A 26,539-nucleotide genomic window follows, 5' to 3' on the forward strand; every position below is an offset into this window, starting at 1 on the left:
AAAGCTAGAAAGTGGCAGAGTTAAATCTAAAATTCAGGACTCCAGATTCTCAGGGTTGCAGTTGTTGTAGTAGTATACAACAACAACAATATCAGAACAGTACACTTTTTTAAGTGTAGAGGACTCAGAGATCATTTAGTTCATTTTCCTCATTCTAAATAGGAAAAAGAGGCCCAGAAAGGAGGGCAAATTGTCTAGGGTCACAAAGCTAGTAAAAAACAGAGCCAAGGATGGCATTCTTGTTTCTTGGTTTTCAACCTCCAGCTATTCCAATTTTGACAAATGCCCACACTGTTGTAACTGTTGTACATCTTGAGTAAGATGTAGAACAGTTCTATATAACAGCTCTATCCCCCTCTCCAGAATTTCTCTGTGTCACTTCATAATCACTCCTTCTTCCCTGTACTCATCATCTGCAGCCACTGATTTTTCTGTCCCTAGTTTTTCCTTTTCAAAAATGTCATGTAAATGGGATCATAGAATATTGCATTTTTTGAGTTAGCTTCTTTCAGTTAGCATAATTCCTTTGAGATAAATATGTATTATTGTATCAGGAATTTGTGCTTCTCTATTGCTGAATGGTATCCCATTGTGTGAATATAATATGATTTGGTTATCCAGTCACAAATTGAAGGATATATGAGTTGTTTCCAGTTTTTGGTGACCATAAGTAAATTTGTTATAAATATTTGATTAATTTTTGTATGAACAGGAGTATGATTATTGGGTTGTATGATAAGGATATTAAACTTTATAAGAAACTGCTAAAATGTTTTCCAAAGTGGCTATGCCATTTGCATTCTCACCAACAATTATGGGAGGTCAAGTTTTTCTGTCTCCCTCTCAGCACTCAGTATTGTCATTTTTCAAATTTTAGACATTCTGATATATGTGTAGTGGAATCTCATTGTGCTTTTATTTACTTTTTAAAGATTTTATTTATTTATTTTAGAGAGAGCAAGCACCAGCAGTTGGGGGGTTAGGGAGGGGCAGATGGAGAGGGAAAAGCAGAGTCCCAGGGAGCCAGACTGGGGACTCAATCCCAGGACCCTGAGATCATGACCTGAGCTGGAGGTAGATGTTTAACCAACTGAGCCACCCAGCAGAGAGCCTCTGCTCTCCTTGTGCTTTTAATCTGTATATCCCTAGTGATTAACGATGATGAAAGTGTTTTCATGTACTTTTTTCCTTCTTTGGTGAACTGTATGTTCAAGTCTCTTAATCATTTTTAAAAAGATTCTATTTATTTATTTATTTATTTATTTATTTATTTATTTATTCATGAGAGACAGAGAGAGGCAGAGACATAGGCAGAAGGAGAAGCAGGCTACATGCAGGGAACCTGACTCAATCCCAGGACTCCAGGATCACGCCCCAGGCCGAAGGCAGGCACTAAACCGCTTAGCCACCCAGGCATCCCCTTTTTAATCATTCTTGATTGAGGAATTTGTTTAATCACTAGAGAGTTTTGAAAATTGTGATATTTTCCTTAATTCAGCTCTTTATTTAGACATAATTGAAGATTCATATGTAGTCGTAAAAATGATGGAGAGCCTATGTGTCCTTTACTCCATTTCCTTTAATTATGTCTTGCAAAACCACAGTAGAATATAGTAACCAGGATATTGACACTGATACAATCAAAATACAGAACATTTCCATCAACAAAAGGAACCTAGATGTTGCCCTTTTATATCTATATCTACCTCCCCTCTGCTACACTGCCTCCTTAACCTCTGTTGACAACTAATCTGTTTTTCATTTTTAAAATAAAACTCTTGAATTTATTTCAACAGTATTCTATAAATGGAATAATACATAAACTTTTGAGATTGGCATTTTTCATTCAGTGTAGTTTTCTGGAGATTCATCCAAGTTGTTTTGTATATTAATGGTTGTTACTTTTGTTTCATTTTCTCTATTTTCTTTTACCAATTTCTTTTATCTTTATTTCCTTTCATCTGCTTGTTGGGATTTACTTTTCTCCTTTATTTCCTAGGTTCTTAAGATGGGGCCTTAGATTTTTGACTTAAGATTTTTTGTCTCTATTTTCTAATGTATGTATTTAGTTCTATAAATTTGGTTTGATGAACCAGGATATGATCTATCTTGATATATGTTCCATGGATGCTTGAAAAAGTATGTGTATTCTGCTTTTGCTGCAAAGAGTGTTCCTTATACATCCATGAGATCCTGTTAGTTCATGGTGTTATTGAGTTCTATATTCTGTTGATTTTCTGCCTCATTGTCCTACCAATTGTTGACAGAGGTGTTACAGTCTCCAACTATAATTGTAGATTTGTCTATTTCTCCTTTGCGTTCTATCAATTTTTGTCTCACATAATTTTCAGCTCTTTGTTTGGCTGATACTTATTTAAGGTTACTATCTTTTTTAGTAGATTGGCCCTTTTGCTGCTATATAAGCATCCTCTCTGCCTTCTGACAATGTTCTTTGATCTGAAGTCTACTTTATCTGGTATTTTATAGCTATTTCTATTTTATTCTGATTAATGTTGTATATCTTCTCCCATATTTTTGCTTTCAACTAGTCAGTATCATTATACTTGAAGTGAGATATTTTTTTATAAACAGACCATGGTAGGTTGTGTTTTATGATCCATTCTGCTTTTGCATTCTCTCTGCCAATCTCTCTTTTAATTGATAGATTTATACTATTTACATTTAATGAAATTACTCGTATGTTAAGGTTAAAGTGTGAAGTTCATTTTTTAAATTTTCTTTTTCTTCTTTTGTTTTTATTTCTCTATTTTTCTCTGCCTTACTATAGATACATTGAACCATTTTTGGAATTCCATTTTGATATATTTATCATGTTTTTGAGTGCATCCTTTTTTGTATACTTTTTAAAATGGTTGTTTTAGATAGATAGATCATATTAGATGTATCAATCATTCTGCTCTATTGCTGAGTAGCATTTCATTGTATGGATGTTTATTTATTTATAAAATCAGAATTTATTTATCCATTCACGTCTTGATGGGCTTGGTTTGGTTTCCAGCTTGGGTAATGACAAAGTTCTGTGAACATCTGTATATATGTCTTTGTTATATATATTTCTTTTCCCTTGGAGAAATAACTGATTGTGGAATGGCTGGATCACATGGGAAGTAAATGTTGAAGATTTTTAGATACCATCAAACTCTTTCTCAAAGTCCCAACAGCATTGCTTGAGAGTCTCAGTTCCTCCACATAACTGACAACATTTGATTTGGACAGTCTCCTTATTTTAGTCATTCTACTACAGATGTACTGGTATCTCATTGTGGTTTTAATTTGTATTTCCCCAATGACTAATGATATTGAGCATCTATTTATGTGTTTATTTCCATGTATCATCTTTGGTGAAGTTTCTGTTAAGATATTTTGCCTATTTCTATTAGGCTAACTTCTTACTTTTGAGTTTTGAGAATTATTTACTTATTCTGGATACAAGTCCTTCATCAGATACATGTTTTGCAATTTTTTTCTCCCACTCTGAGGGATTGCCTTTTCTTTGTCTTAACTATTTTTTTCTTTTACTTAAGTTCAATTTAGTTAACATAAACTGTATTATTAGTTTTAGGAGAGGAGTGGAATTTAGTGATTCATCAGTTGCATACAACACCCAGTGCTCATCACCCAATTACCCCACCCCCATCCATCATCTCCCTCCAGCAACCCTCAGTTTGTTCCCTATAGTTAAGAGTCTCTTATGGTTTGCCTCCCTTTCTGTTTTTATCTTATTTTTAATTTTTCCTTTCCTTCCCCTATGTTCATCTGTTTTGCTTCCTAAATTCCACATATCAGTGAAATCATATGGTATTTGTCTTTTTCTGACTGACTTTTTTCATTCAGCATAATACCTCCTAGCTCCATCCACATCATTGCAAATGGCAATATTTCATTCTTTTTGATGGCTGGGTAATATTCAAATATATATATTTATTTATATATTTCACATCTTTATCTATTCATCTGTCAATCGACATCTGAGCTCTTTCTATATTTTAGCTATTGTAGACATTGCTGCTATAAACATTGGGGTGCATGTGCTCCTTTGAATCACTGTTTTTCTATCCTTTGGCTAAATATCTAGTAGTACAACTGCTGGGTTGTAGGGTAGCTCTAATAATTTTACCTTTTTGAGGAGACTCCATACTTTTCCAGAGTGGCTGCACCAGTTTGCATCCCTATCAATGATGTAAGAGTGTTCCCCTTTCTCCGCATCCTTGCCAGCATCTGTTGTTGCTTGAATTGTTCATGTTAGCCATTCTGACCAGTGTGAACTATTTTTTTTTTAAGGGCAGAAGCCTTTTATTTTGATGGAGTTTAATTTATTACTGTGCTCTTTAATGTATTGTGCTCTTGGTGTCTTATCTAAGAAAGTTCTGCCTAATCCAAGGTCACGAGGATTTTTCTTCTATGCTTTCTTTTGGTAATTTTATACATTTAAGTTCTACCTTCTAGTCTAAGCTCTCTTTTGAGTTAATTTTTGTATAAGAGGGAGGAGTGGATTGAAGTTCATGATTTTGCATGGGGACAGCCAACTGTTTCAGCACCATTTGTTAAAAAGCTATCCTTTCTCCACTGCATTGCCTTTGTGGTTTTGGAAAAGAAACAAACAACCAAAAAATAAAAACTCAGTTATCTATATATATAGGCTTATTTCTGGAATCTCTATACCGGGGTTGGCAAACTATGGCCTGTGGGTCAAATATGAATAGCCACCTGTATTTCTAATGTCTGTAGGCTGAGAAAGCTTTTTACATTTTTTTTTTTTATAAAACCTGTACTGTTCTAGTTGTTTTATTTATTTATTTATTTAATTTTTATTTATTTATGATAGTCATAGAGAGAGAGAGAGAGGCAGAGACATAGGCAGAGGGAGAAGCAGGCTCCATGCACTGGGAGCCCGATGTGGGATTCGATTCCGGGTCTCCAGGATCGCGCCCTGAGCCAAAGGCAGGCACCAAACCGCTGCGCCACCCAGGGATCCCAGCTTTTTACATTTTTAAATGGCTTCATTTCAAATGGTTCTGTAGATACTTATATAAAAGCTTCAATTTTACTTCTTAGCCCTAAGCCTAAAATATTTAACATATGTGGCCTTTTCTTTTGAAGATTTATTTATTTATAATAAATAAAAGTAAATATTTATAAATTATTATGATTATTTATTATAATTTATTATAATTATAATTATTTATAAATTATTAATTCATTTATTTGAAAGAGAGAGACACACAAAGAGACACACAAATGAGGGAGAGGTGGCTGTGGAGAGGCAGAGGGAGAGAAAGTATCCCGAAGCAGACTCTTTGCTGAGTGCTGAGCCCTCTGCAGGGCTCAATCCCACGACCCTGAGGTCATGACCTGAGTTGAAACTAAGAGTTGGCAGCTTAACTGACCAACTGCTCAGGCACTTCACATATCCCATTGATCTGTCTACTTTTACACAAGTACCATGCTATTTTAATTATTATAGATTTCTAATAATTTTTGAAATCAAATAGTATTAGCCTTTTTAGATAGCACAACTTTCCATTTTGATGAAGTTCAATTAACTAATTTTTTTCTACTACAGATGGTGCTTTTGATGAAGTATGTAAAAATTCTTTGCCTAACTCAAGATACAAAACATTGTATGGTCTTATTCATTTGGGGAATATAAATAATAGTGAAAGAGAATAGAAGGGAAGGGAGAAGAAATGGGTAGGAAATATCAGAAAGGGAGACAGAACATGAAGACTCCTAACTCTGGGAAACGAACTAGGGGTGGTGGAAGGGGAGGAGGGCAGGGGGTGGGGGTGAATGGGTGACGGGCACTGAGGGGGGGCACTTGACGGGATGAGCACTGGGTGTTATTCTGTATGTTGGCAAATTGAACACCAATAAAAAATAAATTTATTATTTAAAAAAATCCTATCACCTGAAAATAAAGACAACTTTACTTTTTCTCTAATTTGGATGCCTATTATATCTTTAACTTGGCTGAATGGTATATCTAAGACACCCAGTACTATGTTGAATAAGAGTGGTAAGAGTCAGCATCCTTGTCTTATTCCTGACCTTAGAAGAAAAGCTTTCAACTTTACACCGTTAAGTACGATGTTGGCTGTGGACTTGTCATATACAGCCTTTATTATGCTGAACTATGTTCTTTCTATACCCAATCTGTTGAGAGTTTTTATCATGGATGACTATTGTATTTTGTCACATACTTTTTCTGCATCTATTGAGATGTTCGTGTGATTTTTACCTTTCATTCTATTAATGTGACATGTCACATTTATTGATGTATATATGTTGAACTATCCGTATACTCCAGGAATAATTTCAACCTGGTTATGCTGTATTATCCTTTTAATGTGTTGCTGAATTTAATTTTCTAACATTTTCTTGCAAAGTTTACACCTATATTTGTTTTCCTTTTTTGTAGTGTCCTTATCTGGTTTTGGTGTTACAGTAATGCTAGCCTTGTAAGTGAGTTTGGAAGTGTTCCTACCTTTTCAATTTTTTTGCAAGAGTTTGAGCAAGATAGTTACTAATTCCTCTTTAAATGTTTGATAGAATTTATTAGGGAAACTATCTGGTCCTGGGCTTTTCTTTGTTGGGAGATTATTTTCATTACTGATTCAATCTCCCCACTCATTGATCTGTTTTTTTTTTTTTTTTTTTTATTTCTTCATAATTCAGTCTTGGTAGGTTGTATATTTCTAAGAATTTGTTTATTCTAAGTTACCCAATTTGTTGGTGTATAACTGTTTGTAGGGGTCTCTTGTAACTTTTTGTATTTCTGTGGTATCATTTGTAATGTCTCCTCTGTCATTTTTAATTTTTTTTTTGAGACTCCTCTCTTTTTCACTTAGTCTGAATGAAGTTTTGTTATTTTGTTAATGTTTTCAAAACCCAGCTTTTAGTTTTGCTGATCTTTTCTATTGTTTTCCTGATCTCCATTTCATTTATTTATGCTCTTATCTTTGTTATTTTCTTCCTTCTACTAATTTGGATTTAGTTTTTTCTTTTTCTTTGAGAAGTTAAGTTAGATTTTTTGAGATCTTTCTTTTTTCTTAGTGTAGCCATTTATCACTATAAACTTTCTTTGAATTATTGCTTTTGCTACATTCTGTAAGTTTTGGTATTTTGTGTTTCCATTTTCTTTGTTTTAAGATGTTTTTTTAAATTTCTCTTTCGATTTTTTCTTTGGCCTATTGGTCAATTTGTATAGGTCTATTTGATCTAAAAAATAATTCAAATTTTGTGTTTCCTTATTGATTTTCTGACCTATTCATTATTTAAAATAGGGTATTGAAGTCCCAAACTATTATTGTATTGTTAATTTCCCCTCAGATCTGTTAGAATTTGCTGAATATATTTAGGGGCTCTAATGTTGGGTGCATACATATTTACAATAGTTGTATCTTCTTGGTGAGTTGATATTACATGATGACCTACTTTGTTCTTCTTACCATTTTTCGCTTAAAGTATATTTTGTCTGATATAGATATAGCTAACCTCACTTTCTTTTGGTTTTCACTTGCATGGAATATTTTTGCTAATCCCTTCACTTTGAGTCTGAAAATGTCCTTAAAGCCAAAGTGACTCTCTCGATGGCAGCATATAGTTGGGTCTCATTTTTTAATTCATCCAGCCATTCTGTGGCTTTTGATTAGGTAGATCAATCCATTTACTTTTAGAGTAATTATTGATATATAAGGACTTGCCAAGACCATGTTATTGATTGCTTTCTGACTGTTTTGTAGTTATATCATTTCTTTTTTCCTCTCTGGGAGCCTATTTTTATGGATTGGTGATTTTCCATGCTGGTATGCTCTGATTCTCTCCTCTTTGTCATTTGTGAATCTACTATGTTTTTGATCTGTAGTTATTATGATGCTTACATTAAAATGTATTATAAATTAAGAGTTCATATTATTCTTGTAGCAATTTAACTTTGATTATATACAAATACCACCCCCTCTTCTTTTCCTTTTTATTTTTTTGATGTCACAGTATCCTTCTTTTTGTATTGTGTATTCATCAACTAATTATAGGAGCTAATTCTTATTACTCTTTCCCTTTAATCTTAAATTATAGTTAAGTGGTTAACACACTGTCATCTTACAGAATTAGAGCTTTCCATGTCTGGCTGAATATTTAAGAAAAAAAGAAGAGCAAATTATATGCAAAATAAGCAGAAAAAAAGAAATAATAAAAATTATGGCAGAAATCAATGAAATCAATAGAAAAATAATCCAATAGCTGGATCTTTGAAAAATTCAATAAAGTGGACAAGCCTCTGGCCAGCCTCACCAAGAAAAAAAAAAAAAAAGGAGGCGAATTGCTAATATCATAATTGAAAGAGAAGATACCACTACAGATTGCCCTAACATCAAAGGGGTAAAAAGAAATTCCATGAACATTAGGCCCACAAATTTGATAACCTAGATGAAACTGATGAGTTATTTGAAAGCTATAATCTGCCAAAACACACACAGGAAAAAACACACAATCTAAATAGGCCTGTATCTAGTAAAGAAACTGAATCAATAATTGATCACTTTCCAAAAATTAAAGTGCCAAGACCAAATGGGTTCACTGCTGAATTCTATCAAACATTTAAGGAGGAAGAAATTACACCAATACAATCCCTTTCAGAATACAGAAACAGAGGGAGTATTTCCAAACTAATTTTATGAAGCCAACGTTTCCTAAAATTAAAACCAAAGACATTAAGAGAAAGGGAAATTATAGACCAATATCTCTCATGAACATAGATGCAAAAATCTTCTGTAAACTTGAAGGTAGACCAATAGGAATTACAAAATCTGAACAACAGTCAAAAAGGCAGTTAAAAAAAATGATCAGAACTTTAGGAACCTATGGAACAAAAGTATAAGATGTAACATCAGTCATCAGAGTCTCAGAAGAAGAGGGGAAAAATGTGTGGGGCTGAGAAATTTTTGAACAAAAAAATGGTGAAAAACTTCCTAAATCTGGTAAAATACAATCGATAGATTCAAGAAACATCTTCACAAACAAGACGAACCCAAAGAAGTCCATTCCCAGACATATCATAATCAAAATTCTGAAAACTAAGAGCAAAAAAAAAAAAAAAAACTAAACTAAAAGATAGAAAAAGTACATTTCAAATAATAGAATTCAAATAACAGTGAAATTATTATCAGAAATGATAGGAGTTAGAAGGAAATGGTCAAATACATTCAGTTGCTGAAAGAAAAGAACTATAAACTCAGAATTCTATATTTATCAAAAATATATTTTAAGAATAAATAAAGTGTATTTTACTTATAGAAGAAATAAAAACTTTTCAAATGAAGAAAAGTAAAAGAAATTGTTACCAGCAGACTTGACCTAAAAGAACTGCTGAAATAAATTATTCCAAGAGAAAGAAAATAATAATAGAAAGAAAACTAGAACATCAAGAATAAAGAAAGCCACAGAATGGGTAATATATGGGTAAATAAAATAAAATGTCATTCTCCTTATAAGTTTTAAAAATTATTATTAGTCAATTGAAAGTATAACTATAATATTGTCTAATATGTAAATACATAATTAAATAACATTAACTGAATGGATAAAAACTATGATCAAACTGTATGCTATTAGCAAGCAATTTTATTCATTTATTATTGAAGTACAGTTGACACACACTGTGACATTAGTTTTAAGTGTATAACATAGTGATTTAACAACTGTATATGTTATACTATGCTTACCACAAGTGTAGTTACCATCTGTCACCATATAACACTACTGCAGTGCTATTAACTACATTCCCTATGCTGTACCTTTGCTTCTTTTTATCCCCGTGACTTACTCATTCCATAAGTGCAAGTCTATATCTCCCACTCCCTTTCAGCTATTTTGTCCACACCCACAATCCTCTTCCCTCTGGGAACCACCAATTTGTTTTCTGTATTTACCCTCGAGGTCCATCCATGTTGTCACGAATGGCAAGATCTCACATACATACACACCACACCACATCATCTTTATCTACTTGTCTATTGATAAATACTTAGGTTGCTTCTATATCTTAGTTATTGTAAATAATGTTGCAATAAACATAGGGGCACATATCTTTCTGAATTAGTGTTTTTGTTTTAATTGGATAAATACCCAGTAATGAAATTGCTAGATCATATGATAGTTCTATATTTAATTTTTTGAGCAACCTCCAGACTGTTCTCCCTAGTGGTGCACCAATTTACATTCTTACCACCAGTACATGAGGGTTCTTTTTTCTCTACATTCTTGACTACACTTGTTATTTCTTTCTTTCTTTTTTTTTTTTTTTTATTCTAGCCATTCTGACTGTGAGAGTGACATCTTATTGTGGTTTTTATTTGCATTTCTCTGATTCTTAGTTATGCTGAGCATCTTTTCAGGAAATTCATTTCATTTTATTTTTTAAATATTTTATTTATTTATTTGTGAGAGTCACACACAGAGACAAGTAGAGGCAGAGGGAGAAGCAGGATCCCCACAGGGAGCCCGAAGTGGGACTCGATCCCCGGGCCCAGAATCAGACCCTGAGCCAAAGGCAGACACTCAACCATTGAGCACCCAGGCATCCCAGGAAATTCATTTTAAATATAATGATATAGTTAAGTTAAAAGTAAAAAGGTAGAAAAAGTATACCTTTAAAATATTAATAAAATAAAGTGAGAATGGCTATATTAATATTAGGTAAAGTAGACTTCAGATCAAAGAAGAAGCAACACATTACATAATAACAAGGGTCAATCCACCAAAAATGACAACACAATTCTCAGTGTGTATACACCACACAGCCAAGCTTCAAATACATAAAGCAAAACCCTAAAGAAGTAGAAAAGAACAATAGACAGACTAATTTACAATTGCAACTGGAGACTTCAGTGCTTAGTAGTTGATATACCTAGCAGAAAGAAAATCAGCATGGATATAGCAGAATTGAAAAATGCCATCAGGGGATCCCTGGGTGGTGCAGCGGTTTAGCGCCTGCCTTTGGCCCAGGGCGTGATCCTGGAGACCCAGGATGGAGTCCCACGTTGGGCTCCCGGTGCATGGAGCCTGCTTCTCCCTCTGCCTATGTCTCTGCCTCTCTCTCTCTCTCTCACTGTGTGCCTATCATAAATAAATAAAATAAAATAAATAATGAAAAATGCCATCAATCAGTGAGCTCTGATTGATGTTTATGGAACATGCCACTCGGCAACAACAAAATACGAGTTCTTTTCAATTGCACACAGAATATTAACCAAGACCATCTTTGGTTTTACTACAAGCCTCGGCAAACTTAAATGAATTGAAATCATGTAAAATATGTTCTTTGACTAGAAGGGAATCAAAATAGAAATGCATCAGAAAGAAAACAGAAATATCTTTAAACACTTGTAAGTTTATCCACATACTTTTAAATAAGCCATGAGACAGAGAACTCTGAAAGGAAATAGAAAATTACACTGAAGTAAATAAACATGAAAATAAACATATCAGAATGAATGTGGGGGTGCAGCCAAACTGCTTAGAAGGAAATTTTTAGCACCAAATGCTAAGATTAGAAAAAAAAGGAAAACTCATAAATCAATAAATTTATCTTCTACCTCAGGAAGTTAGAAAGGAGGAGCAAAATTAATACAAGCAGAAGGAAAGAAATAATTAAGACATGAGACATCAATGGATTGAAAACAGAAAGACAGTAGAGAAAAATCAATCAAATCCAAAGCTGGTTGCTTAAAAGTATCAATGGAACTGATAAACTCATAATAGGTACAGAGAAAAAGAAAGAAAAGATGCAAATTACCAATGTTAAGCACAAGAAAGGGAATATCACTGCAAACCCTGCACAGATTAAATGGGTACTAAGGGAACACTACGATTGACTGCACACACATACATTTGATTACTTAGATGAAATGAATCAATTCCCAGAAAACCACAACCTATTGAAATTCACTAGAACTGAAACAGATAATCTGAATAGTCTCATAATTACCATATAAATTTAGAAATTACATAGCTCCAGAAAAAGAAATCTGCAAGCCAAGATGGTTTCAATAGACATTTCCATCAAACATTTAAACTAGAGTTAATACCTTCTATATAATCTTTTTTTAATCTTTTTTTGAAAAATAAAAGAGGAGAAAGCATCTCCAAACTCACTTTATGAAGGTAATATTACCCTCATACCAGAATTAGATAAAATAAGAAAACTACAAACATAAAAGTTTTCAATAAAACATTAGCAATTATATCCAACAATATATAAGTATTCTGTATCTTATATATGTAATATATGCATACATATGAAATGTATAGCTTATGATATAAAAATTATGTATCACAAATAAGCAAGAGTCATTCCAGAAATAAAAGGCTCGTTCAATATTTGAAAATCAATGTAATTTGACATATTAACACTTTTAAAAAGAAACCCCACACAATTATATCAATTGGCACAGAAAAAGCACTGAAAAAATATTTAACATCCATTCATGATAAAATTCTCAGAAAACTAGGAATAAAGGGACATCTTCTCAACCTCATAATAAGCATCTAGAGGGGCACCTGGGTGGCTCCGTTGGTTAAGCATCTGCCTTCAGGTCAGGTCATGATATAAGGTCCTGGGGTCGAACAACCCAAGTTGGGCTCCTTGCTCAGTGGGAATCTGCTTCTCCCTCTGCCCCTCCCCCATGCATCCTCTCTTTCAAATAAATAAATAAAATCTTTAAAAATATATTTTTTAAAAAGAATAATGAAGTTGGAGAAATCAGACTACCTTGATATAAGTCTTACTCTGTGGCTGCAGTAATCAAGACAGGTTTACAGAGACATAGACATATAGATCAATGGAGGAGAATAGACAACATAAAAATAGACCTATACAAGTATGGCCAACAGATTTTTGACAGAGGTACAAAACCAATGCAATGAAGAAAAGATAGTATTATTAACACATGGTCTGGGATAAGTGGACATTCACAGCAAGAAAGGTAAACTATGATGTAAACCTGCCAGGGATCCCTGGGTGGCGCAGTGGTTTGGCGCTTGCCTTTGGCCCCTGGCGCGATCCTGGAGACCCGGGATTGAATCCCACGTCGGGCTCCCGGTGCATGGAGCCTGCTTCTCCCTCTGCCTGTGTCTCTGCCTCTCTCTGTGTGTGACTATCATAAATAAATTTTAAAAAAAATTTTAAAAAATGATGTAAACCTGCCAGCTTACACAAAAATTAACTCAAAATGGAACATAATGGAACATGTAAAAAAAAATTTAAAAAAAGAGAACATGTAAAACTATACTTTTAGAGGAAATCTTTTAGAGAAAAATCTTTGTGACCTAGGGCTAAGAAAAAATTCTTAGCTATGACATCAAAAGCACAACCCACAGAATAAACACTGATAAATTGGACTTCATCAAAACTAAAAACTTTAGCTCTATGAAAAATCCCATTTTAAGAGGTTAAAAAGACAAGCCACAAACTGGGAAAGCATACCTGCAAATTACATACCTGACAAAGCACTTGCATCCAAGAGCTGTAAAGAACTCCCTGAGTTTAACAATAAAAACACAAATAATCCAATTAGAAAAAGACTGAAATGGACTCTTAACCAAAGAGGGAGTCTGGGGGCACCTGGATGGCTCAGTGGGGTAAGCATCTGACTTCAGCTGAGATCATGATCTCAGGGTCCTAAGGATGGAGCCCCAAGCAGGGCTCTGCCTTGTGGAGAGTCTGCTTCTTCCTCTCCCTCTGCACCTCTTTCTCTAACCCTCCTCTCACTTGTACTCTCTCTCTCTCTCAAAAAAAAATAAATAAATAAAATATTTTTTTTAAAAGAGAGGGAATATGGGTTGCAAATATACCTATAAAGAGCTGTTCAATATCATTCACCATGCTGAGTGATGAAAAGCCAATATTTAAGATTTACATACCATATGATTCCATTCATATAATTTTGAAATGACAAAATTATAGAGATGGAGAACAGATTAGTGGTTGTCTGGGGTTAAGGAGGTAGGTGGCAAGGGGTATGATTATAAAAGTGTAGCACAGTGGAGGACCTTTGAGATGATGGAACATATCTTCTGTATCTTGATTGAGATGGTAGCTATATGAATCTTCCATGAATTCCATAGAACCACAAAATGTAGTACAAAATGTAAAAACTGGTGGAACCTAATAAGGTCTGTATCTAGTCAACTGTGCCAATATCAACTCCCTAGTTTTCATATTATACAATGTTACTCTTAGGGGAAGTTGGGTGAAGGGTATACAGGATCTTTTTGTACATTTTTTGCGACTTCTTATGAGTCTATAATTATTTTACAGATGTGTCACTAGGAACTGCTGAGCTGCCACTGCTACTGTCGCTGCAGCAACAATTTCAAGCCAGTGACTCTGAAAACCTAGATGAAATGGGCACAGTTGTAGAAAAATATCACTTACCAAAATTGACTCAAGAAGAAAAAGAAAGTCTAAATTGCTCATCTATACACATTTAAGAAATGAATCAAAGTTATAATATATTTTTCCACAATATAAAAACACCGAATAAATTCTATAAATGTTCTTCCTAACATAGTAAGTTTTACCTTTTTATTTCCTTTATATACTCTTGGGCATTTTCCCTGAAACTACTGATATTTCTGATCCTATATCTAGTAATCTTAACATTTAAAATTCAATTACATTTTAACAGATAATATAGAGAAAATCTTATCTGGGAAGATAAAAGAATGCCAAGTTTCTAGTTAGGAGGTCAGGCTTTTTCTTTATCCTTTGAGCTTTTCCCTGTTCCTTTTTTATTGCAACCATCCATTCTGTTTATTTTTGTTGGAATAGCAGAGGTACTTTGGTTGAAGGCTACATGAAGCCCATTTGTCCCTATATACATAGTCTAATATCCTATCTCTTGGAGGTTACCCATCTGTAAGATGGTTATAATGCTTCTCGTGTCCATAATAAATGGAGGGGATTGTCTTTTTTTTCTTTCTTTTCTAATAGATTTCTTGATATATGGGGTTTTTTTTCTATTTCTTTCCAGTCCATTCTGGTATGCAATAATCTTCTTTCTATCTTTCAGTAGACAAAGTCTGCCCTAACTATATTTATCTCAACTGGGACATTATTACATCCCACCCTCACTTTTAGTTGCTCCTGTAACTGTGATTCTTTCCTGGGGAGATGTTGCCTTATAAATGTTCCAATCTTCATTTCATCTATGCTTGTTTGAACAATTTGTCTTATAAGCATATATTATGCCCATGCTATCTCTCCTAGTTTCATCAGTATTGTTTTGTTTTTCTATAATCCTTCCATGTTTTAGCTCTTAAATTGTTACTGGCCATCTAATTTTTCATCCTGCAAATATCTGCCTTTGGCCTCCCTTTGTTTTAACTTTAGTAATATCAATATGGAACGGGATATCAACCATAGATCCATTTATTGCCATGTGGTTTATAATTTTCCAACTTCATGTCTGAATCCTTTCACAATACATTGTAATTATCAATATTATCTGTTACCACTTTATTTGATATATTATATATTCATTATTCTGTGGTTGAGCCTATCTTATGTCTATTACAGGATAGATTTTTCACTAATTGTGGCTAGTCACTTTGTAATTCCTGGCATCTGGGTTGTTGAAATCCCCATTGAGTGTCATCTGACCAGCCCAGAACCCCCTGGGTCATTATCTTCATCACAATATTTATGATATGCAGCACCATCTGCTTGGAAACACAGGGTTCTTTCTTCTGTTGTTGTTTTTTTTTTTTCCCAAATACTGTCTAGATCCTGTACTACTTCCAATCATAATCATCACATCCTTTTACTGTCTAGTTTTCTCTTCTCTAGTTGGTCTAAACATAGTGGGAGCAGGGAATCAACCCTCCTATTTTATGTATAAACATAACTTTACACCGATTTTCTTTATATAATCATGCCTGCCTAGTTTGTTAACCTGGTAAATTTTCCTTTTACTGAGTTAAAACCTTCTACATTTATTCATGGTTTAAAATTACTAATGAATTTCTTTCAGCTCCTGCCCTCAAATTCTGTTTCACTTTAGTCTTGTGCTCACATACAGGAGCATATCACTCTAAAAATGTGATGCTGTGCATATATACATAAGGCCAACAGAGACTCAGAAGAACCTTTATGTTCCGAAGGTGAGGAAAGGTCAGGCTCAAGTTTAATTACAATCCCGGAGGAGAAAATGTCATGTCATTATGTGGATAAATACATGTTAGTGTCAGTTAGGTTAAAAAATGTATAAACATAATTTGTGATATTTTTCTTGCTAAATCAAACAGACACACCAAGAGTTTCAAAAACATGGCCCCAAATATTGAGAGCAGTGAGGAGTGGGGAGATACTGGTTTGATATTAAGAGATTCAAGAAAGCTAAATTGTGTTTGGTTGATTAGCTTGCTCATGGAAAGTTAAGAAAACCTAAATAAGCCTCAAAGTGGGGGTTGGACTGAAGCAGGGTCACAGGGCAGCCGTCTTGTGAGCACAAAGATACTGAAGAGTACATAAAGTGCAAGAATATGATGGTTACTGGCTACTGAAAATTCACTGGGCATCTGGCCCCAAATTCAGTATATTATATGTACTCTTTCTTATTATTAGGTTCTTGAATTAGACTCTTGAATATAATTCTTCAAAAGGGGCAGGTTTGTGCATATGAACACACTACTGCTCCCAGAACCTACAGATCATTTACCCATATAACACAGAGAAAATGTGAAGCCATTCAGTACTTTCTATAGACCTGGGTGACTATGTCTTTGGTACAGGGTCATCAGACATTATTAAGCTTTTCTGCTGAGCTATTCCACTGGCGACTCAGCATTCACTTTTCAATGTATGTCTCTCAGAAAAACCCAAAATCAACAAGTGAAAGTTCTCAGTTTGTCCTGCAGATGCCACCAAAACCACAGACTATCTCTCTTGCCCTTCAGCTGTGATCTCTCAAGCTGCCATAGACCAGAAATTCTGGAAGATAGAAGAAAGCAATTTATGGGGCTGGTGGTTCATAGTCATAAACCTATGTGTGTTTAGAGTTCTGTAGCTCCAAGATATAGATTAGGATTGTATTTTTCCTTTTAAAAAAATCATTTCTAACTTTTTGAATAGAGAATATTTACATGATGAAAAGATCAGAAAGCATGAAAAGGTATATAATAGTCTCCCTCCTACTGTGGCCCCCATCTGCCTAGTTCTTATTCATGATGCCTTGAAATAGGTAACCACAGCTAATAGTCTACTGTATCATTCCAGGGAGTTTTAATGCATATGTATGAACAAATATAAATATACAATTTACCTCCTTTAATCATGTAAATGGTAGCATATGATACAGACTATTCTATACTTCAGAGATTTTTTTTAAAGATTTTAAAATTCTATTTGAGAGAGAGATAGGGGTTGGGAAAGGCAGAGGGAGAGGGAGATAAAGTCTTAAGAAGACTCCATGCTAAGCACAGAGCCCCAAGTGGGGCTGGATCCCACAGCTTTGAGACCATGATCTGAGCCAAAACCAAGAGTCAGACACTTAACTGACTGAGCCATCTAAGCGCCCCTATAATTTTTTTCCCACATAAACCTATATATGAGTTTTTTATAAAGAGCTTCCTTACATTTTTTAAAGAACTTTATAGTATTGTGTTATTTGAATGTACAAGGATTTATTGATAGGTATTTAGGTTGATCCCAATTTTATTGTTGTAATTGCTTAACAATAATAAAAATAGCAATCTATTATTTTTCTACTGTTGCCATAACAAGTTATCACAAACTTAGTGTCTTAAACAACCCCAATTATTATCTAATGTTCTATAGATCAGAAGTCGGGAGGAATTTGGCTGGGCTCTCTGCTCAGGGACCAATGAGGAGAAAATCAAGTTGCTGGCTTAGCTGGGCTCTTACTTACCCCGAGGCTCCACCTCCTGGTTCATTCAGTGTGTGGGCAGATTTTAGTTCTTGGAGTTGTGGGACCAAGTTTCCTGTTTCTTTGTGGGCTGGAAGCCAGGAGCCCCGCCCTGATCCCCAGGGAGTCTCATTCCCCCAGGCCCTCCTTCTCCCTAACCAATAAGGGCACAGCACCAAGTTCTCCTTGCTCTAGGAATGAGTTAGGAGCAGATGGGGCTAGGCAGGGAAAGATAAGGGAAAGTCCCCTGAGTCAGGCCCCCACCCATCCCAAGAAAACAGAGATAAGACAATAAAAACAAAAAATAAATCTGGCTCCCTAGCTCCAAAACGTTAGGGAGTATTCCCCTTTAATGGCCACTAAGTAATCACAGAAACTCAGACTACAAATAAATATGTCATTAAGATGTTATTAATAGTCCTGCTTAAACCAAGAGGGCACAAGAATCTCAAGGCCATAGGCTACCTGACTTGGCTCAGGGATATCCCAGATGTAGAGAAATGCTATGGAGGAGATATTAACCAGAGAGAAAGGAACACCTTGTTTGTGCTCAGGATATTTACAAAAAAAAAAAAAAAAAATCTTGTTTGTTACAAATCCATCAAGTTTGTTCTAAATATAGACATGATATTTACAAATCCACCCTCAGTGGCAACCCTGTCAGGGACCCCTTTCACTTTCCAGTGCGTTCTCTGTTTCTCGGCTTAATAAATTTCTGTTGCTTTGCTCACTCTCTGTATTCCGCGAGATTCATTCTTCAACTCCACGAGACAAGCACCAAGCTCTCCTACGTCGTTGTCCTCAGAGCTTGGAATCTTTATGACTTCCCTTTCTGCCCTCAGCAGGAGAAAGCTCTCTGCTTTTAAGGAGTCGTGTAATTGGATCAAACCCACCCGGATACTCTCCCTATCATTTAGAAATTCTACTTACCAGGGCACCTCCGGTTCAGTGGTTGAGTGTCTGCCTTTGGCTCAGGTCATGATCCCAGGGTCCTCGGATTGAGTCCCACATTGGGCTCCCCGCAGGGAGCCTGCTACTCCTTCTCCCTATGTCTCTGCCTCTCTGTGTGTCTCTCATGAATAAGTAAATAAAATCTTTTAAAAAAGAAATTCTACTTACACTTACCACTCATCCTGCATTTACAGATGTGCGTAATTTATATCACATATCCTCTTACAACCCATTACATTAGATTATTTCCATTTTACAGAGCAAGAGCCAGAGCCCAATAGAGGGTGTCCACCGCCGAGGCCCCTCTGAGCCTTCCCCGCTTGGACATCAGGCTCCCATGGCACCCTCACAGCCCTGGCTCCCAGATGGTGCTCCCAGAGGGCTAGGAGAGCAGGGTGGAGGGCCACCCGTGTGGACTATAGATAAATTAGAGCTCAGGTCTGGGGTTTGCTGTGACACACTTGCTGCTGAGCACAGGAACCTGGCTGGACAGGGGATGGCATCTGGGGGCTCATCATACTATGTATGTTAACAAGCAGTGCAAAATGTCTAAAATTAAATGCACAACATTCAGAAATACAAAAAAAAAAAAAAGGGTGGTGGAGCCAAATGCAGTCACTCTGTCCTCAGACGTGTGCTCTTGGGCATGCCCCCCTCCTGCCTGTTGCACATGGAGCTGCAGTGAATAATTCTTGAATGTTAGTCATTGCAGCAGCTAGAGTCCTGCAAGAGACAGGATATGTTCCAAAGAGTTTAACTGAAGAGAGTATAATGAAGTGATTATTTACAGAGGGATGGATAAGATTAAGGGAATCCACAAAGGAGGGTGGAGACCAGAGAAGAGCTAAATACAGGTGGTTTAGCATCTCTGGGTCTGAAGCGAAAGGGAAGAAAACTATGTTATCTGGGGCTGGCAAGAACTGGGACTGTGGAAGACAGAAGCTGTGGAAGTTTCAGTGCCAAGAGTTGTGACTGTAGAGGGACAAGCCATTGCCAGAATCACAGCGAGGCAGGGAGAAAGTAGGGAAGAGTAACGATAAGTTTGTGGCCTTTCTTTTTTTTTTTTTTAAGATTTTATTTATTTATTCACGAGAACCACACACACACACACACACAGAGGCAGGGACACAGGCAGAAGGAGAAGCAGGCTCCATGCAGGGAGCCCGATGTGGGACTCATCCCAGGTCTCCAGGATCAGGCCCTGGGCCGAAAGCGGCGCTAAACCGCTGAGCCACACCCGGGCTGCCTGTCTGTGGCCTTTCTTCTGACTTTCTTGGACTTGTCAATCCCAACTAAAAGACAGAGAGCAGAAAAACCCGGGTGATACACTCTCTAAAGTTTAAGTGCTGCCAAGTGCCTGGGTAACTCAGTCGGTTAAGCATCTGCCTTCAGCTCAGGTCATGATCCCAGAGTCCTGGGATGGAGCTCTACATTGGGCTCCTGCTCCACAGGGAGCCTACTTCTCTCTCTCTCTCTCTCTCTCTCTCTTTCTCATGCTCCCCCTGCTTGTGCTCTGTCTCTCTCTCTCTCTCTCTTTCTCTGTCAAATACATAAGTAAAATATCCTTAAAAAAATACTGAACTGCTGGGGTTCAGAATAGGGCACAGAAGAATAAAGAATGGTAGTGAGTTTGGATCACATGGTGCCTTGGTGTCCAGTGGTCAGAAATGCAGTTTCAGCCAGGGCCCAGGAGTGCTTTTCAAATGCATGATAGGTATTGACCAAATTTAATTCAAAGCCTTCTGTGTATTCAGCTATACTGGAATTAAAATTAAAAACCTAATAAAATTAAAAAATGAAAAAACCCTCTGGATCTGCCCTGCAATGGGACTTGCAGCACATTCAGATAGCATTCCTATCTGCCATTGTCAGGTACCAGTGGGACTGTGGGATCATAAGTCCCAAGAGCAGGGTAATTGCACCTTAGTCTTGATCCATGGTATCCTGATCCTATCTCATACTGTCTGCTGAGAACCAACTGCTACATTTCCAGGAATTTTGTGAGTTCATTGATGTTACATTGGTTAGCTTGGAATTAGCCATGATGAGAGTATTTACACCATAAAAGGTACCAAATGCTACAAATCAGGCCCCCCCCCCCTTTTTTTTTCCTTTTCTGGAGAGCTGTTATTAAACATTTATCAGTATGCCACTGGCCTTGGCTGTCTCTTGCTCAAGGCCCCAATAAAACTGGTTCTTATGGGTTACCAAATAAAGGGTCTGGAACAAGGTAGCCAAATACAGAATGACTTGGCTCTAAATTCCAAAGAAGCTCACTATACATGATCTCCATTTATTTGCAGTGATGTTGTCAGGTGTAGGAAAATTAGTCTCTCACACAGATGCCCAGACCACTGACCCCTGGAAACTTCATTGATAGAGCAGGTTTCTGTGCTTTCACAAGTTTTATCTCCTACTGTGTGGCATGCATGTGCCTAAGTAAGGCACCAACAGTGCTTGCTACTTCCTATTTACCAGCTCCAATTAGCACAATATCAATTTAATTGATCCATGAATTAAAATAGTCTGATTACCAAGTGGACCCTGTGACTCATTAAAATAATCATTCCCATTTTATCTCTGATGGTCAAGCAAAGCCATTGGCATCTACTATTCCAGGATCCTCTTATTTTCATGGAAATCATCATTATCACATGCCTACAAAATCTAGCTTTTCAAAATAGCGGTTTTTTTAAGGACGCTAGTGTTCCCTTCACCAAAGCATTCCTTAATGTCTTGGTAAATATCTTCTGATCCTTTTGCTGATTATAATTGGGATCAGGATGGCTATGCAAACCTATGTATAAATAGATCCAGTTCTACATTTCCATCAACTTTAGCCTTTGAAGTATGCCCTCTAGAGCTTGCTCAGAAGTTGCAGCATCACAGCCTCACTAGCTCTAGGCCCATTGCCCAGGTTTCAAGTAACTACACCCAGGCACTTGAGCCAACACATTAAACTCCAAATCCGGGATCCCTGGGTGGCGCAGCGGTTTGGCGCCTGCCTTTGGCCCAGGGCGCGATCCTGGAGACCCGGGATTGAATCCCACATCGGGCTCCCGGTGCATGGAGCCTGCTTCTCCCTCGGCCTATGTCTCTGCCTCTCTCTGTCTCTCTCTCTGTGACTATCATAAATAAATAAAAATTGAAAAAAAAATTAAAAACAAAAAAAACTCCAAATCCTTTGTGAGGATTAATATTAATACATTTGGCCTGATACAACTTCATGTTTCATCTAACACACTTAGAATCAATGCCAGTATCTGTTGCCAATACTCCTGCTGACACAAATGAGTATACTTATCTCCTCCCAGAGAAGACATGGCACTTCTCCCTGGACTATCCAGTGTTTAACTCTGATTATGGTTCTGGAGATAAATGAGGGTTGATGAGGCTGGATGGAGGAAGAACAGGCTCCCCTTGTGAGGTGGCTGCTGTAGATTTAAGTCAACAAGGGAAATATATGAAAGGGAAGTCAAGCTCCCTTGGGAAAGGGGAAAGGGATAGGTCGCTTACTGGGGGCAGGAAGATTCTAGATTTCAGTGTTCAAAATTATCAGCTCCATGTATAGTTACCCAAATGTTCCTAGTTCCAGTCTCAGAATCCTGCCGTCATCAACAAATGCCTTAACTGGCATATGACACCTAGAAAGGTTGAACATTTGCTTTTCTCTGCAACACCATACAGTTAGTCTTTGGATCTAATTTTCAGTCATTTGTGCCCTCTAAATAAGGCCACCACTGAGACTTTTTTGATATTCTTCTTGTTCATAGAGTTGAAAGTCAAAATCTTTAGGGTTATGTTTTCCCCCTTTTTGTCAGCTCTCCGAGACAGTCAGGAGCAGCCAGGCTAGAAATTATCAACCACATTGCTACCAGAGCAATTAAGAGCCATGATCGTTTGAGCTTGTACTGCATTCAGTACATCCACTTGTACTGCATTCTATACCACAGATAACTTTAGTAATTATTATATTGTCATATACCATGGATTACTAGTATATCACTTCCTCTGGCAGAAGGTATCTATGAGCTTATCAAGGATATGGGTAAAAGAATCCATTTTGAGGGTGTAATTCTTTGGGCCACTCTTGATACCAGTTATTGCATCTGTCAAGACCCCCACAGGACAAAAATGACATATTCAATGGGTTTAACTGAAGAGAATTTAGTGAAGGAAATATTGTAAGACAGATGGTACATTGGTTAGGATTATCCAGAGAAACATAATCATCAGGAGATATATACACTATATATATATGGTATATACATATATATATATATACACTATATATATGTATATACCATATATATTATATGTATATATATATAAAATTTATTAAAAGGATTTGGCTCACATAATTATGGAGGCTGACAAGTCCAAAATGCCCCAGTATGAGTCTGAAGGTCAGAAGCTTTTATAACACCAGAAAGAGATAATCTTCCAGTTTGAAGACATTCAGCAGGGGAATTGTTTCTTATCAGGGGCAGAGGATTGGCCTTTTTTTCTACTCAGGCTTTCAGCTGGTTGGACGAGTCTCACTCACATCATGGAGGGCAATCTGTTTCACTCAGTCTACTGATTACATGTTACTTTCATCCCAAAACATAAAACTAAATGAGTAGGGTTAAGGGAACTGGGAAGAAAAAGAGGTGAATACCCAGGAATTAGCTGAAGCAGAAATCTGTTAACCAGCGTTTGACCTTCAGAGTCTGGTGATGGCTGTAGCTATGGAAGGGGCCATTTGACAGTAGCTGTGGTGATGGAGAAACAAAATCTCTTCCAGAATAACTCTTGTCAAGGCAGGAGTCTGTGGAATACATATCCTGACTCTATCTTCCTCTCCCTCCCAATTGCATGCTGATGTCCCACCCCTCCATTACATTAACCCAACTAAAAGGTAGTCAGAGGGTAGAAGAACCTGTGTGATGCACTCAGTAGAGGTCAGCCTCCTGGACCAGAAAGCATGGTAGAAAAGAACTAAAAATGGAAATGAGGTAGGGAAAAAATAAAGAATAATCAGAACATTGGTCTTTTTCTGGTACAAGTGTATAATACAGTAAATTCATAAAAGTGGTCTTTCTGGGTCAAAGGGTGAATGCATTCATAATTTTTATAGTTTCCATGCTTCCTAACTTAAGGATTAGGGTGATTTCAATGTTATCCAGTCCTGTCTGTGAATGTCTTTGAGTCTACACTTTGTCCAACCACGTATCCTCAAGTGTTGGGATTTGTCAATATTATAGGTGAAAAATGATATCTCTGTGTAGTGTTCTTGTGTATTTATCTTTTTATGAGGAAGCATAACATTATTTTCATATAAGTTAATAAAAGCTCATTCAATTACAAGTAGTAGAAAACTCAGCTTTTTTTTTTTTTGATTGAAAACTCAGCTTTATATGGTTTAAGCAACAGAGAAGAAATAAGATTCACATTAAAGAAAAGTAAGTGGTTATATCTAGGGACACATCTTGATCCAAGGACTTAGAGGATGTTATCAAGTCTAGCTTTTCTCCCTCATTTTGTCTCCTGTTTCTATTTTACTCTGTGTCTCTCTACTTTCCCTTTGCTTGACTCTATTCTCAGATGATCTCCCCTCTTGTCATGGTCCCAGACAGCACCAGGCTTTTGTCCTCACAGCCCCAAGTTCATCACAAAGACCTAGGCCTGATTCTCATTGACTTCATTTGTATCACATGCCTGTCCTTGAACCATGACCAGGGGCAGGTGGCTGTGCTGCTCCATTTGTCCAGGACCTAGTCACAGAACCACACACCCTCTTACCCATGCACATATCTTCAAAGATGGCCATATCAATATAATGCAGCTACTATTCACAATAAAAACTGTGTTTATCCATATCCTAGGAGGAGATGGGATAAACTACCCTAAGCTCATAAATAAAGTAGTTATTGTTCCAATCCAGAATCTCCAGGTGACTAGTATTTTTAGTCAGGTCCTAATGTGGCTTCTCATAGTCCAGCAAACTGATTAAATGAAAAACATAAGTCACATTATACATTTACAGGGAGAGACAATGACAATTGAAATAAATCCTCCATTTGGAAAAGAAAACAGGGAACAGCCCACAGTGGTCTCTGACCTTGAACACTTACGAAGACCTCTGACTCTGAGATGAAATGAGCTCATTGATCATACAGTGTGATCACTCTGGAAGGCTCTTTCCTCATTATTTTTCATGGGCCCATCTGAGATGGGAATCTTTGGTGAGGATGTATGTTTCTCTATGGGTTGCATCTGTTTAGCGTCCCATCTTCTTAAAGAGTAGATTTGGGGTTCTGGAATAATCTCAGAGATCGAATAATTGGAGGCTACTCTTTATTGGGTTAAGATTTCTTTGGCTGTGAATCTCCATTAAAATGTTAGGAGGTAACAATACTGTAAGGTAAGTATTATTATCCTTACTTCATACATGTGGATTTCCTAGCTCTGAAATGTGAAGTGATTTTGTCTAAAGCCATACAGCTTGGTGCATGATAAAGCCAATATTTGTAAAGAGGAGTCTACCTTTACCCCTCTACTCCATACTGCTTTCCTGTGTACCTTTTATAAAAATAGTTTGTTTGCAATATCTCTATTATTATTAGCAAAACTTTCATATCTAGCAACTCTAGTGGGAAATTCATGCTCACTGCCCCTCCTTATATCCTGCTGAATTTCTCTAAGTAAAATAATGAAAGAAAAAACAGAAAAATTCTCACTTTGTCCTGCAGGTGTCACCTTCATCATAGAACATCTATTTCCAGCTTCATAGCACGGGTATCTCAGGGCTGCAGTGGACCAGAAATTCTAGAAGGAACAGACTAACTGCAACTTAAACAATTCAGTGCCAACATCCATAACCAGTTTTTATTGTTCCGTAGCTCCTGGGACCTAGTTAGGACATTTTCTATTTTAAATTTATTTAATTTTTGAACAGGTAATACATTTATGTGATTCAAAAACAAAAAGTACAAAAAGAGTAAAAAAAAATTCTATTTAGCCAAGTTCATGCCAATGGTTACCAATGTTATTAGTTTCTTTTGTACTTCCAGAGTATTTTTTATTCATGTGCAAGAAAGGATTTTTTTAAAGCTACCTTCTTTTATTTTATGTGATAGTATATGTCCTAATAATATTTTTCCTCCATCTTCATTATTCCATATAATATTGTATCTTGGAAATCTTTGTATATCAGTACATAAAAATTTCTCTCCCCCCTTTTTTTTTTTGTAGCTTCAAAGTATTCCCATTGTACGGATGCCCCTAAATTTATCAACTCAATGATAAACATGTAAGTTGATTTCTTTGCTATTAAAAACCTGAAATTGTCTGTTTTGTTTTTTTAGGTAAAATCTTAAAATCATGCAATCTTCAAAATTCTAGGATTAATGCTCAGGGTTGGTGGGCTGAGATCCCAGATCCCTGTCTTCCCTGCCCTCTTTTACCCATTTGTGAAAACATTTGGTTTAAATGAATCTTAAGTGGTCTTGTGGTGGCAGATCTCCCATAGAGGGCCTGGAAGCCCCCAGAGAAGTAGACTGACCTTCCTATCCAGGGAGCAGCCTTGTATATAGTTCATTTTGCATGCATGTGAAATATCTGGTAGTATTTTAGGAGATATGCAAGCATTTACAAGTTGA

The 26,539-nt window shown here is 36.4% G+C and overlaps 1 protein-coding gene and 1 long non-coding RNA gene across 3 annotated transcripts in view; one reads left to right on the forward strand and one right to left on the reverse strand.

The window, feature by feature from the left end:
* The window catches only part of DYNC1I1 (dynein cytoplasmic 1 intermediate chain 1), a 438,502-nt gene that overhangs the window by 336,133 nt on the left and 75,830 nt on the right, over positions 1-26,539 (reverse strand). The window lies entirely within an intron of this gene.
* The window catches only part of LOC144288877 (uncharacterized), a 54,227-nt gene that overhangs the window by 25,246 nt on the left and 2,442 nt on the right, over positions 1-26,539 (forward strand). For both annotated transcript variants that reach the window (XR_013356894.1, XR_013356895.1), the window contains one exon: positions 26,133-26,190. This is a non-coding gene — a long non-coding RNA (uncharacterized LOC144288877). The remainder of the gene's footprint in view (positions 1-26,132; positions 26,191-26,539) is intronic.

This window comes from Canis aureus, chromosome 18, assembly GCF_053574225.1.
Source record: "Canis aureus isolate CA01 chromosome 18, VMU_Caureus_v.1.0, whole genome shotgun sequence".
Lineage (NCBI taxonomy): Eukaryota > Metazoa > Chordata > Mammalia > Carnivora > Canidae > Canis > Canis aureus.